This window comes from Saccopteryx bilineata, chromosome 1 (genome assembly GCF_036850765.1).
Source record: "Saccopteryx bilineata isolate mSacBil1 chromosome 1, mSacBil1_pri_phased_curated, whole genome shotgun sequence".
NCBI classification, from domain to species: domain Eukaryota; kingdom Metazoa; phylum Chordata; class Mammalia; order Chiroptera; family Emballonuridae; genus Saccopteryx; species Saccopteryx bilineata.
In genome coordinates, this window is record NC_089490.1 from 80,984,733 (window position 1) to 80,997,303 (window position 12,571).

Genomic DNA, 12,571 nt, shown 5'->3' on the forward strand with positions numbered 1-12,571 from the left:
CATTCATTCATTCACTCAATAAAATCTTTCATGAGCAACTCCTCCAGGCTACAGTCTAGGTGCTGAGGATACAAATATGTGTGGGGAAAGACACACCTCTTAGAGCTTAACCCCCAGTTCCCCACCCTGCCCCCGGGTCTCCACTGCCCAGCACTCGCCCTGTCTGCACTGTCTGCTCTGAGCCAGCAGCTAGCGTGCTGGGGCTCGGTCTGCAGTTGTCTTGCTAAATCTTCCTCCGCCATGAGGCATTTGCATCCCCAGTGTTCAGACCAGCACACCGACATGGGCCTACGGCTCGGACACCACTCAGCTGGGACTCTCGGCCCCATGACTCAAAGTCCCTGTCATTTCCCCCCGGTTAATTTTAAAATAATCCCTCAATGAAGGCTGGTGGTATCAAGTGAGCAGACACACTGAACTGGGGTAGCTACATCTCCAGGACAACAGTGAGAAAAAATGCACCCACCGAATCATCGCTGTGACCCACTGCGGCCGCAGCCTGCGTGATCACAAACCCCGGCTGAGCAGACGGGCACAGAGCCTGCCCTGGAGGCCTGGGCGGTCCACAAGCAGGTGGTCGTGGGGAAAGTCGGCGCACTGAAGGCGCACAGAGGAGGGACAGAGCACCCAGGGCCACAGAGGCCAGGGCCGACTTCACAGAGAAGGCGTTGTCCACCTGGGGTGGAAGGACAGCTGAGGCGTCTAGCTGGTGGGACTCGGGACGCTCTCCTCGGGAGCTGTGGGCACTCTGGCATAACGGGAAGATTGGATGGGCAGAAGAAGCCCCTGGAGATGTGGAGTTGTACGGGGTCAGAGAATTTGGTCAACATCTACAGAGGATGTCACCCCTAGCACTGACGGAACAGAGACATGACAGCATCCTTAGGCCAGGAGACAGCCTGGGAGGGGCATGGCTGCGGGCAGCCTCATAAGGAGGAGGACCCTTACTGCAGAGGAGACTGTGAGAACCCGGGCCCCACGCTGGGCCGATCATCAGTGTCTATCGGAGCTTCGTAAAAAATACAAGGTAGATGGTAGTGCCAGTGTTCATGCCAGAAACTGTACACCGATTCTGTGCATGTGAGAGGGGCCGAGGAAGCTTCCCCTTTAGCAGCCCTGCAGGTCTCTGATGGTCCATCAGGTGTGGACACCTCTGGCTGAGTGCGATGCTCACTGGGGAGACACCATCACCTCCATATGCTGGGGACAAACATGTAGTGTGAGCCAATGCGTGAACCTATCTATGGGACTCCTGTTCTAGACTTGGGGGCCCTTAAAGCCAAGGACCATGCTGTGTGGTCACTAAACCCCGAGGAGCCCCAGACCAGGCTCACTAAGTGAAGTGCAGATGGGTCAGTGTGATGGTCACTGGGTAGAAGACCAGAGGAGGGGTGAACGGAGGGGTGAGTGAACCAGCGGAACGGCCCTTCCCCTGCAGGACCCCAGGCTCACAACCTGGGAATGTGGATGGAGGACTGATCCCAGACTTCCGAGCTGCCATGAACGAGATTTCAAATAAATAAGACTCAACTTGGAAAAGAAGTCCTAACCTCATCTTTCGGGGCGTTAAATTTGAAAGACGGACAGAAAGCACATTTCATTGTATGCCATGAAAATGCCGCAGCCCTCTTCGAGAGCAGTGTAGGAGACAAAGAAAACGCTGCAGCCCCTGCAAGGCCAGAATACCCCTCCCCGAAGGCTAGTGGATGCGTCCCCTCGGAGCCTGCCATCCTTGGAGGCCTCCCTCCTGTCCTTCAGGGCCTTCATCCAACCTCCTCCTCTTCCTGCCCCCTCTCCCAGGGCAGAGGTCCAAAAGCAGCCTTATTCCCTCAACCGCAGCTTCTCTGCCCATCTGCCCAGCCGCCTCGGGTAGAGGAGAAATCAGACCGTGGTTTGAAAGCTCCCAGAGTTTGCCTGGGCATTTCAGGAAAAGGCAGCAGTGGAAACAGGGGCGCGGGGTGGGGGCACACCTGCAGCGCATGTGGGTGCCGAACCAGTAGAGATTTGCTCCCATTCTGCAGAGAGGATATCAGTGTCCCCATTTGGGGATCAGAAGAGGTGGCCTCCAAAAAAAAAAAAAGAGAGAGAGAGAGAGACACCCTCCTAAAGGTTGCCCTGGCAAGCCGATATTTCAGGCCCCGGGGGCGGGCTGCGGCTGCAGAGAGCCAGGTTCAGGACTGATTGATCTTCACACCGGGAGCTGGCGCAAGTTAGAGATGGTCATTAAGTGTTTTACGGGTGAATTAGCGCATTGACAGGCGGTGGCCACCGGACCCGAGCCGCTGATGCCAGCAGATAATCGGGTTCTCTCTAATGACCGTCTGCATCGGATTCCTACCAGGAAAAATTAAGCTCGAGCGTCTGGCTCTTTGTTTCAGTCTGGGTTTAATTGGTCAGTAACCAATTAGTCAGAACGGTAGAACAGCGGTCCTGTGATTCAGGAGAGAGCTCTGACCTGGGGAGAAAGCACCTCGGCTGTGACAGGCTTCCGGCAGCCACCGTTGTGTGGCGTGGTGGCCGCGGCCGGTGTCTCTCTGGTACAATTCTTAGCCCACTGAGTGTTAATATTACCTTGAGGAGATCATTATTTTGTGTGTTCTTGTAACATTTTGAATACATTATTCAGTATTTTAATATTTAAAGCAATTTTTTTTCTTTCTGAAGGCATTATTTCCATAAATTATGAACCACCTAAAATTCACTGGAACCACACACAACTTGTCAGAACGTCTCAGAAGCATTGAGTGGCTTTGCTTGAAGGGATTTGAGGCAGGAGGACCTGGGGGAAGAACTGTTGTTGGTGATAAGGTTTGTAGATAATAAAAATGGACAACCCCGGTGGCCTGGATGTGTGGAGGAGCTCTCTCCAAGGCGAATCAGCGTGATTGCCTTTTAATTAACCTTAAAAAGAAGTATTACCAACCACTGAAATCTTTTCAGGTGACCTGCCAGGGCATGGAGGCACCTTATTACCATAGTAACACTTCAAACTCCAGGACGTAACCAGCGTCTGTCTGCAGGTGCCAGTCGTGATGGGAAGAGCAGAGAGCCTAAACGATGACAGTGATGATGGAGAGCTTCTCGCTCAGGTGCCAACCATCTCCCCGTGCAGCGGATGAGCCAGTCCTCTGCTAGGACAGGGGGGACGGGACTGGGCATCTCTGTCTCGGAAGGACGGCTGTGCTCAGCACTGGGCATGTCCCCTGGGCCAGGCCTGGGCTGGTCACATGGCTATCAGGAAGGCGCTGGCCTGACCTTTGGGATCGGGTCAGTGTGTGCTGCAGCTGCATCCCCAGAGGCAGAGAGGAAGGCCCAGGGCCCCTGGAGGGGGTGGGGCTCGGCCTCGGCCTTCAGCTCTGTCCCTGGGCTCTCCTCAGGTGGCACGTGTGGCATGCGTGTTGACTGTACCAGTCAGGATGTGATCACCTAACAGACAACCCCCAGGTGCCAGTGGCTCAGCCCTAAAGCAAGGCACAGCCCACACTGGCTGCAGCGGGGTGACCGCTCTGCTCCATGCGGCTCCCCGCAGACCCAGGCTCCTTCCTCTGGTGGCTCCACTCCTCCTAGGAGGTCTCCACGTCACCTTTCGCACCCAGTTGGCACACGAGAAGGAGACAGAGCAGGAGGTGCAAGGGGCAGGTCTGGAGGTGGTGGGTCCATTTCTGCTCTATCTCCCGGCCATTAGCGCATAATCCATTCATCTCTGGGACAGCACGGGACAAGCATGTCCAGCAGGGAAGGGAAGGGAAGCCTGGGTACCAGAGCACCCTCTCACCCTTGCACTCTTGTCTGTCTCCGCAAATAGGTTCTTGCACAGGGCGTGGGTGAGGGGCATCCCATTCACGGTTCTGCCCCGGGGCCTCTCACAAGGAGACATCAGTGCACAACTGTGAGTCTTTGTGCTGGTAAATTAGTAAAACAAACAACTATAGGCAGCAGCAGTGAGCAGGGGAAGAAGTAAGTCTCCACCCATGTGACAGGACATCGCCCGCCCGCCTGCCCATGAGCCACCCTCTGGGTCACCGCCACTCTGCAGAGCAGCGGGAGAGACTTCAGAGCTCTTCCGTCACTTGCTCAAGGTCACTTGTCTCACGGTTGGTCAGTCTGGGAACTGAACCAAAGCACTTGCTTTTTCCTCTGACCTTCCCCATGGCTGAGCTCAGAGCGGAGGCCAAGAAGGGCTCTTCCCTGAGGATGGATGAGAAGAAGCGGTGTCTTGGGCACCCTCGGGAACTCCGTGGTAAATTGCTTCTTCGTCTTCAACTCTGAACCCGAAGGGACCCTGTGCCTCGCCACCCTCCCCACACCTGGAGAAATGCCCGAGAACGTGTCCCAGCGCCCGGACACACAGCTCCAGTCGGGGACTTGGGTCTGTGCGCTAATTACAGTCTGTCATCCAGAACAAATACCTCACATGACAAAGCGAGATAATTAATACGCTTGGAGAAAACTTTCTTTTTTTCCCCTTAATTAAAGCACACAATTCCTTTTAAAAGTGAGAAAATAGATCTGTTGTCTCCAGTCAGCCCACACACACACCAGTCTGTACAAGCCAGCTGTTTAGCTATAGTGTGCTTTCAGGTATTTTTTTCTTAAATATATATAAAAATGATTGCAGTTAACAGTTTTTTAAATAAAAATCAGCCAGGAAGTATCTGGAAAACAATGCTGCTAATGAAAACTGTTATAATAATGGCTATTTTAGGGAACGTCTAACAGGGACCAGGCCCTCGGTCGACAGTGTCCGTAGAGTCCAGTTACTCTGCCAGGAGTGAGTGTGGTCCCCATGTTAAGCCTTAGGGAACACGAGGGACCCAGGAATTTGAGGACAGCCGTTCCGTCACAGGCTGGGAAATGGCAGAGCCGGACTGGGAGCACAGGTGCTCTCGGCCTGAGGGTGGGCTTCCTCCTTCCCGGCCACACTGCTCCTGTGGGGCTGGGCTGGAGCACAGTCCCCAGTGCTCGGGGCAGCTCCGAGCCAGACGCTGCGCTGCCATCTGCCAAAGTGAGGGAACAAGCAGACGGCGTGCCCCGCAGCAGGGCTCACTGGCACAGCAGGAGGAAAATGGGGAGGGGGGGGGACACAGCTCTCCTTCTGTCTCTTGGGGCTCCTGGCCATCCTCCAAAGTCAGGAAGGACCTCTGTCCCCAGGGTCCAGCACAGAGGAAGCTAAACCATGAGTAGCCTTGCCAGAAAATCACAGATGATCACAGATGTTGCTGTGGGAGGGTCCTCAGCTCCATGCCTGCACGGATCCTGGGGCTCGGTTGTCCAGGGTCCATCCCCAGAAGACGGGGTCTCTTCCACTTGGGGATGGGCGGCGGCGTGTGCACACCCGTTGACGCCCTTCCCTCTTGTGGAGAAACGTTTGGTTGTCAGACTTCAGACATCACGGGGAGAAGAATGACCCAGTTTCCTGTGAAAGGCCCCCAAGCCCGCTGCTCCTTGTGTCTTGCTAAGCAGCGGCGAGGACAGTACAGGCAGCCCTGTGTTGGCCGCAGTGCCCGTGCGCCCGCCGTGCATGTGGTGGAGACTTTGTGTCTGGGGGTCGGAAGGTGTCCATCCAGGGAGCTGGAAGAGTGCCGTCCCTGGCCTGAAGCCCTTGGGCTGTGGGCTCCGTGGACCTGGGCAGTGCGGGCGGTGGGGGGCAGTGCAGGGTTCTCCCTGGTTCTGCTTCCCTAACAGCGGGTGGGGGGGCGGGAAAGACTGTACTCAGTGTGTAGTGTGCAGTGGTGGGGATTTGGGAGAGTGGGCAGGAGGAGTCCATGGTCTCCACCCCAAGGGTCCGAGGGTGTCCAGTGACTTCTGGACCTACTTAGTCCTGGGCCCAGCCCTAGCTCAACCTGCCCCTGGAGACTGGCATTGCCCATCAAGACAAACCACGAGCAGGGGCCAGAGACCAAAAGGCAGCTCAGAGTCAGCCCTTCCAAGAAGAGGGGTGCCAGCCCCACACAGGGCCCACGTGGGCAAGGAGACGAGAGAATGGTGAGAGCCCAGCATGGAGGCCTGGCTGAGGAGATGCCTTCATGTGGGGGGTCCTTATACACTGATTAGGTGAGCACCATTCCAGCACGGGCAGGATTGTGTCCAGGTAGGGACAGCTGGGTGGCCTGGGCGTGGCAGGAGCAAGGGGATGGGTGGGCAGGGTGGCAGTGCATGTTCCTGAAATCTTTAACCTTGAAGAAGATGCCACGCCTTCAATTTTAGAATCCCCTATGCACTCAGCACCCTCTCCAGCTCTAATCACCCTGGCAGAGGCCCTGCTTTGGCCAGAAATGCCCATTTGGACCCAGGCACACCCTCCCGGCTCAGGCCCACAGGACTGACTGACATTTGGATTGAGCTGGTGCTGCCCACCAGCCCCTGGGGTGGACCTTTCAGATAGACAACATACCCAATGCTCAGAGTTGCTCAGTGAGGGCGGGGCATGCACCACAGGTTATGTTCATGAAACAAGGGTTGACAACTCCTCCTTTGTGGGTGGCTGTGGAAAGTATTGACCCATTGATTGACCCAATCATCACTGTTCAGTAGGTACTGAGCACCTATGTGCCAAGCAATGCTCCAGGCACTTGTGACACAAATATAAGGAAAAAAACATGTACATTCACAACCAGTCATACTACAGAGGCAGAAACAAGCAAGAGACAAAACAAGATTTCAATTTAGTTGATTTCCAATCTACATTTTTATTACTCTTTCTTCTGCTTATTTTGTATGTGATTAGCTCTTCCTTTTTCTAATTTCCTAAGGTGGAAGCTTAGATGACTGACTTTAGATTAGACTTCCTTTCCTGATACAAGCATTCAATGCTATACATTTCCCTCCAACCACTGCTTTGCCTGCACGCCACACATTTCTGAAACATTGTATTTTCACTTTCATTTGGCTGAAAATATATAATTTAAAATTTTCTCTTGAGATATCTTCTTTGACTCATGTGATATTTAGAAGTGTGTTCAATCTTCAGGTGTTTTGGAATATCCCAATAATCTTTCCATTATTGATTGTTCATTTAATTCCATTCTTGCCCAAGAGCAGACTTTATTTGGTTTTTATTTTTAAAAATCTGTTAAGGTGTGTTTTATGGCCCAGAGTGCTTTGTCTTCATATAGGTCCCATGTGGGCTTGAGAAAAATCGATGATCCACTGTTTTTAGATGAAGTAGTTTACACATGTCAAACATACCCCAGTGGTGATGTTGTTGTCACTCACCATCAGCTGTGTCCCCTGATTCTCTGCTTGCTGATCTGTCCACTTTTAATGCAGGAGGTGTGTTGAAGTCTCCAGCTTTCATAGTGGGCTGGTCTCTTTCTACCTGAAGGACCATCACTTCTGCCTCACATATTTTGACACTCTATTGTTAAGTAGATACGTGTTCAGAATTGTTGTGTATTCATAGAGTATTGGCCCCTTTATCATCATGTAAAAAGGAACTTCTGTTTTAAGTGAGGGAGTCAGAAATGGCCTCTCAGGAAAGTGGATCAAACAGATGTGAGAGGTGAGAGAGGAGCCAGCCAGACACCTGCTGGTGGAGCTGACTGGGCAGCAGGAATGGCTCAGGTGATGGCTGATACTCACCTGTACCAGCAGCAGCCAAAGAACCCTGTTACAATGCAGATGGGATCCTGTTACCACCAACAATGCAATACTCCTGGTGCCGCACTGACCTCAGGACAAGCCAGTCCATACTTGACCCACATAGCCTGTGGGATCTGGCCCTGGTCACCCCATTGATCCTTCTCTCATGACCTTTGTCCTCCTTCCCGAAGCTACAGCTGCCATGCCTGCTCTCCCTTCCTCTGACCTATCAAGCTGGGGAGCCTAAAACCACTTCCTTCTGCTGAAGGCCAGCCAACAACTGGTTTTATGGACTTAGATTTCATCCATCCACTCTCTGAGCAGCCCCACCTGGTGACCCCATCTTCTCTCTGTTATGCTCTTGCTGTTTCCTTCAGAGGTGTCACAAGGTGGAGATGGATCTTCTTCTAGATTGCAACTTCCCTGAGGGCCAGGATGTTGTCTGTCTGCTTTCTTGCTTCATCCTCAGGACAAAGAACAGAGCAGGCCCTGAGCTCCTGTGTTTGGAGTGAACAAACACTCTTCACACAGGGGCAGAGCTAGCACCGTCCCTGGGCGGGATCGCCTGTAGGACAGCTCGGTGTGGACATCACTTACAGCAAAGGGAGGTCCTCTGAGGGTTTCACCAGCTTCCCCAGCATCTCCCAGATGCTGGGAGGGGGTGCTGAGGTTTGAACCCACAGGTTCGGCCTCCTCTGGCCTTCCAGAGCTGGGCTGCTGCAGGGTCCACAGGGAAGTGATGTGGAGTCCTGGGGAAAGAGGAAGCAGCCCTGTGCTCCTGAGTGGGGTCTCCTGACCTGGGACCCCACTGTGGTGACAGGTGACTCCATCTAGCCACCCCATATACACCACGTGCTCCCCACCATCGGAGTGTCCTCAGGGCTCTGTGCAGGGCTCGCTTGGATCACTATTCCACCACGGCTGTGGTGGGATGTGTCCCCACCTCCCAGCGCACTCCATCTTTATATAATTCAAAGGCCAAGTCTTGCAGATCCCGCAGGCTGGGCATCCTCTCGGGAAGCATTTAGAATAAGAAGAAAGGGCTGCCTCTCAACCCTGAGTTCAAGAGATGGCCAAGGCTTTTAATTTAGTTTGATTGATTTAACACCCTGCATCCTGGGAACCGGGCTCGACGTGATGCTGGCTGCTCTCCTCTCCCTGTAAAGCCGGCTGTGAGCGGCGCGTCCCGGGGCTGCAAACAGTAATAAATGTTCTCCTCCCGGCCCACTCAGCTACCAGGCACTGCTTGCAGGGAGGAGGGGCAGGCACCTGGCCTCACATACAGGTCACCCTGGGCTGCGGGAGCCCCTCCCCTCACTTATTCAGGTGGTCACCTACACAGGGAGCCGATGTCTTACACCCCTTTGTGCTGCTGGTGGGCATTTCCTCAAAGGGGTCTCTCTTCCACTTTGTCCTTTACCCTCACCCAGGAAGGAGACCACTGGGTCTCCCATGGGGCATGCACCTCCTCCAGGAAGCCCTTGCAGACTCATCTGTCCTTTGTAGGGTTGTGACCTGAACCAACCACCAGCACATCTATATAGCACTCCCATTGGCTTAGGCCCCTTATGGCCCTCAGGAGCCAGAGGGCATCCTGCAAGGAGCCCTGCGAGTCCTTGCCCTCGCATCCTGGTAGCCCAGTCTGAACCCCAACCCCAACACATCCACGGCAGGAATTCGAGAGCATGTGCCTATGATGGACATGCCAGCATCGCTGGACGAGCCCGTGCATGGGTCACCGCCCCCTTGACTGGCACTCATGGCCCCAGTTCCCTAGGCAACCCTCCCTCCACAATACATCGGATAAAATAAAAGCTATTTATGACTTTGTAGTGTTTCAGAGCAGTTTCCTATCCAGGGACTTTCTCCATTCCCCCTGTGGAAAGCCAACTGATCATCACGCCTGCCTTGGCCAAGTCTCCATCCGTGCGTGCGTCTGAGATGGGACCTGTCGGCCCATGTTCCCACTCCTGCATCAATACCCTGTGGCCTGTGTCCCATAACATTTTATAAATAATAATTATCACAGGAAAAATCCTCTCTTTCTTATTTTTATCTCTTAATATTGTCCTGGCTTTTTTTAGCCATTTATTTTTTGTTCAGATTTTAGGATGAATTTATCCTCTGATATGAAAAAAAAAATTTTGTTCAAAGTTTGATTAGACATCATTGAATTGACATTTGCATTTGGGGAGAATTGTTATCTTTAGATATTGGACATAAGCACCTAGGAACCATTGTGTGTACCCTCTAGAGCTACTGAAGACCTACTTTCAGTTTTTCAGTGGAAGTACATTATTTTCCTTAAAAAGGCCTTAGTCATGTTGGTAGGCTGATGACTGAGTAGCATAGTTTTCACTGCCTTTAGGATTAGGATATATATATACATACACACACACTAAACACTATAAAACATTGATGAAATGAATTGAAGAGGACACAAATAGATGGAAAGGTGTCCTATGTTCATGGATTGGTGAAATTAATGTCCATCTACCCAAAGCAATATACAGATTCAATGCAATCTCTATCAAAATTGCAATGTACATTTTTACAGTAATAAAAAAAGCAATTTTTAAATTCATATGAAAAAGAGTCCAAATATCCAAAGCAATCCTAAGAAAAAACAGAGGCATCATACTTCCTGGTTTCAGATTATATTACCAAGCTACAGTAATCAAAACAGCATAGCATTGGCATAATAACAGACACATAAACCAATGCAGAACCCAGATAAAAACACAAACACATGCATCCACCTTTTTTTTTTATTAAATGATAGGAGGTGGGGGCACAGAGACAGACTCCCACATGCAAGTGGGCCATGCTCGGCCCATCTGGGGCCGCTGTTTTATTGCTCAGCACCCTGAGCCATTTTTTAACACCTGAGGCAGAGGTCATAAAGCCATCCTCAGCACCCAAGGCCAACTTGCTTGAACCAGTCGAGCCATGGCTGCAGGGGTAAGGGGGCAGGATAGAGAGAGAAAAGGAGGAACAGTGCAGAAACAGATGGCCACTTCTCCTGTGTGCCCTGGCCAGGAAACAAACCTGGGACATCCACACACTGGCCGATGCTCTACCACTGAGCCAACCGGCCAGGGCTGCCACCTTATTTTTGACAACAATGCCAAGAATACACAATGTGAAAAGACAAGTCTTCAACATACAGTGTTGGGAAGACTGGACATCCACATGCAGAAGAATGAAACTGGGTCATACCTTACAGGACATGCAAAAATCAACTCTAAATGAACTAAAGACACACATAGGACCTGAAACCATGTAACTCCTAGAAGAAACCTCAGGGAGAAAGCTTCTTGGCATTAGCTTTGGTAATTCATTTCTTGGATACAGTGCTGAAAGCTCAGACAACCAAAGCGACCACAAACGTGGGGCAACAGCAAGCTACAAACCTTCTGCACAACCAGCAATCGACAACATGAAGAGGCAATTTAGAGATAGGCAGAAAGTACTTGCAAAACAATGATTGGATAACGGGTCACCATCCAAAACATATAAGGAATTCATACAACTCCATAGCAGAAAATTAAATGAACTGATTAAAAAAAAAATGGGCAGAGGACCAGAACAGACATTTTCCTCAAGAAGACATACAAATAAATGGTTAGCAGGTATATGAAAAACTACTCAACATCACTAATCACCTGAGAAGTGCTCGTTAAAAAACCACATCACTTCACACCTGTGAGAGTAGCTATTATCAAAATAAATAAAAGATAACAAGTGTTGGTGGGAGGGAGAGAAAAGGGAACCCTTGTGCATTATTGGTGGAAATGTAAATTGGTGCAACCACCGTGGAAAGCACTACAGTAGTTCTTCAAGGAAATTAAAAGTAAAATAACCATGTAATCCAACAATCCCTCTGGTGGGGATATAACCAAAGGAAATAGATACGGGCACTTTCTGTTCATAGCAGAATTATTCACCATCGCCAAGGTATGGAAACAGCCTAAGTGCCCATGGACAGATGAATAGATAAGGAAACTGTGAGATATATAATATATAATATATATATATATATCTACACACACACAGTGGTACCTTGAGATATGATTTAATTCGTTCTGTAACCAAGCTCATCAGTCAACTCATATATCAAACTGCCAATACTGAACCCATATGCCAACACGCCAACTAGCAGCAGCTTCCGGAATCACACTCATATCTTGGAATTTTGCTCGGATCTCCAACAAAAATATGAACCGAGTCGCAGCTCGTATCTTTAAAAAAAAAAAAAATTTGTATGTTGGTCTGTTCGTATCTCAAGGTACCACTGTGTGTGTGTGTGGGGGGGCTATATCAGCTTTGCAAAAGGAGAAGACCTGCCATTGACAACAACACGGGTGAACCTGGTGGACAAGTGAAATGAGCCTGACACACACAAAAAAATTGAAAACTGCATGATCTCACTTACAGGTGGGACTCCGAAAAGGTGAATACACAGAAGCAGGATATGAAGCAGCCGTCACCAGGGCAGGGTGTATGGGGGAGGGGGAATGAGGAGATGTAGGGCCAAAGGGGACAGAGCATGTAGGACGCTAATTCTAGAGAAATAAGGTACATCAGGTGCAGCCCGATGGCACTGGTCCACAACACTGTGAGGAACGCCGGGTACTTGCGAAGAGAGTAAATCTCAGGCTCTCTCTGCACACAATGTGTCAGATGTCACTCAGCCTATCAGTCATAAGCATTGTGCTTTGTGTGTACGTATCAATTTGTTGTATTGTTCACTACACACATTTACAAGTCATATTTGTAAATAAAATGAAACGTTAGGGTCCCCTTTTCAAATAATCTACCTGAAGGCCCACTGAACACCAGCTACAACATTACTCGTTTCTCCTCACCGTTGTTCTCGAACCCAGGGTTCTTCTCACTAGACTCGTGACTTTCCCTTGCTCTTACTTGGTAAAGACATGTATTCAAGTATTTTTTATTTAAATTTCTGAGGTGTTTTTTTTTTATTTCA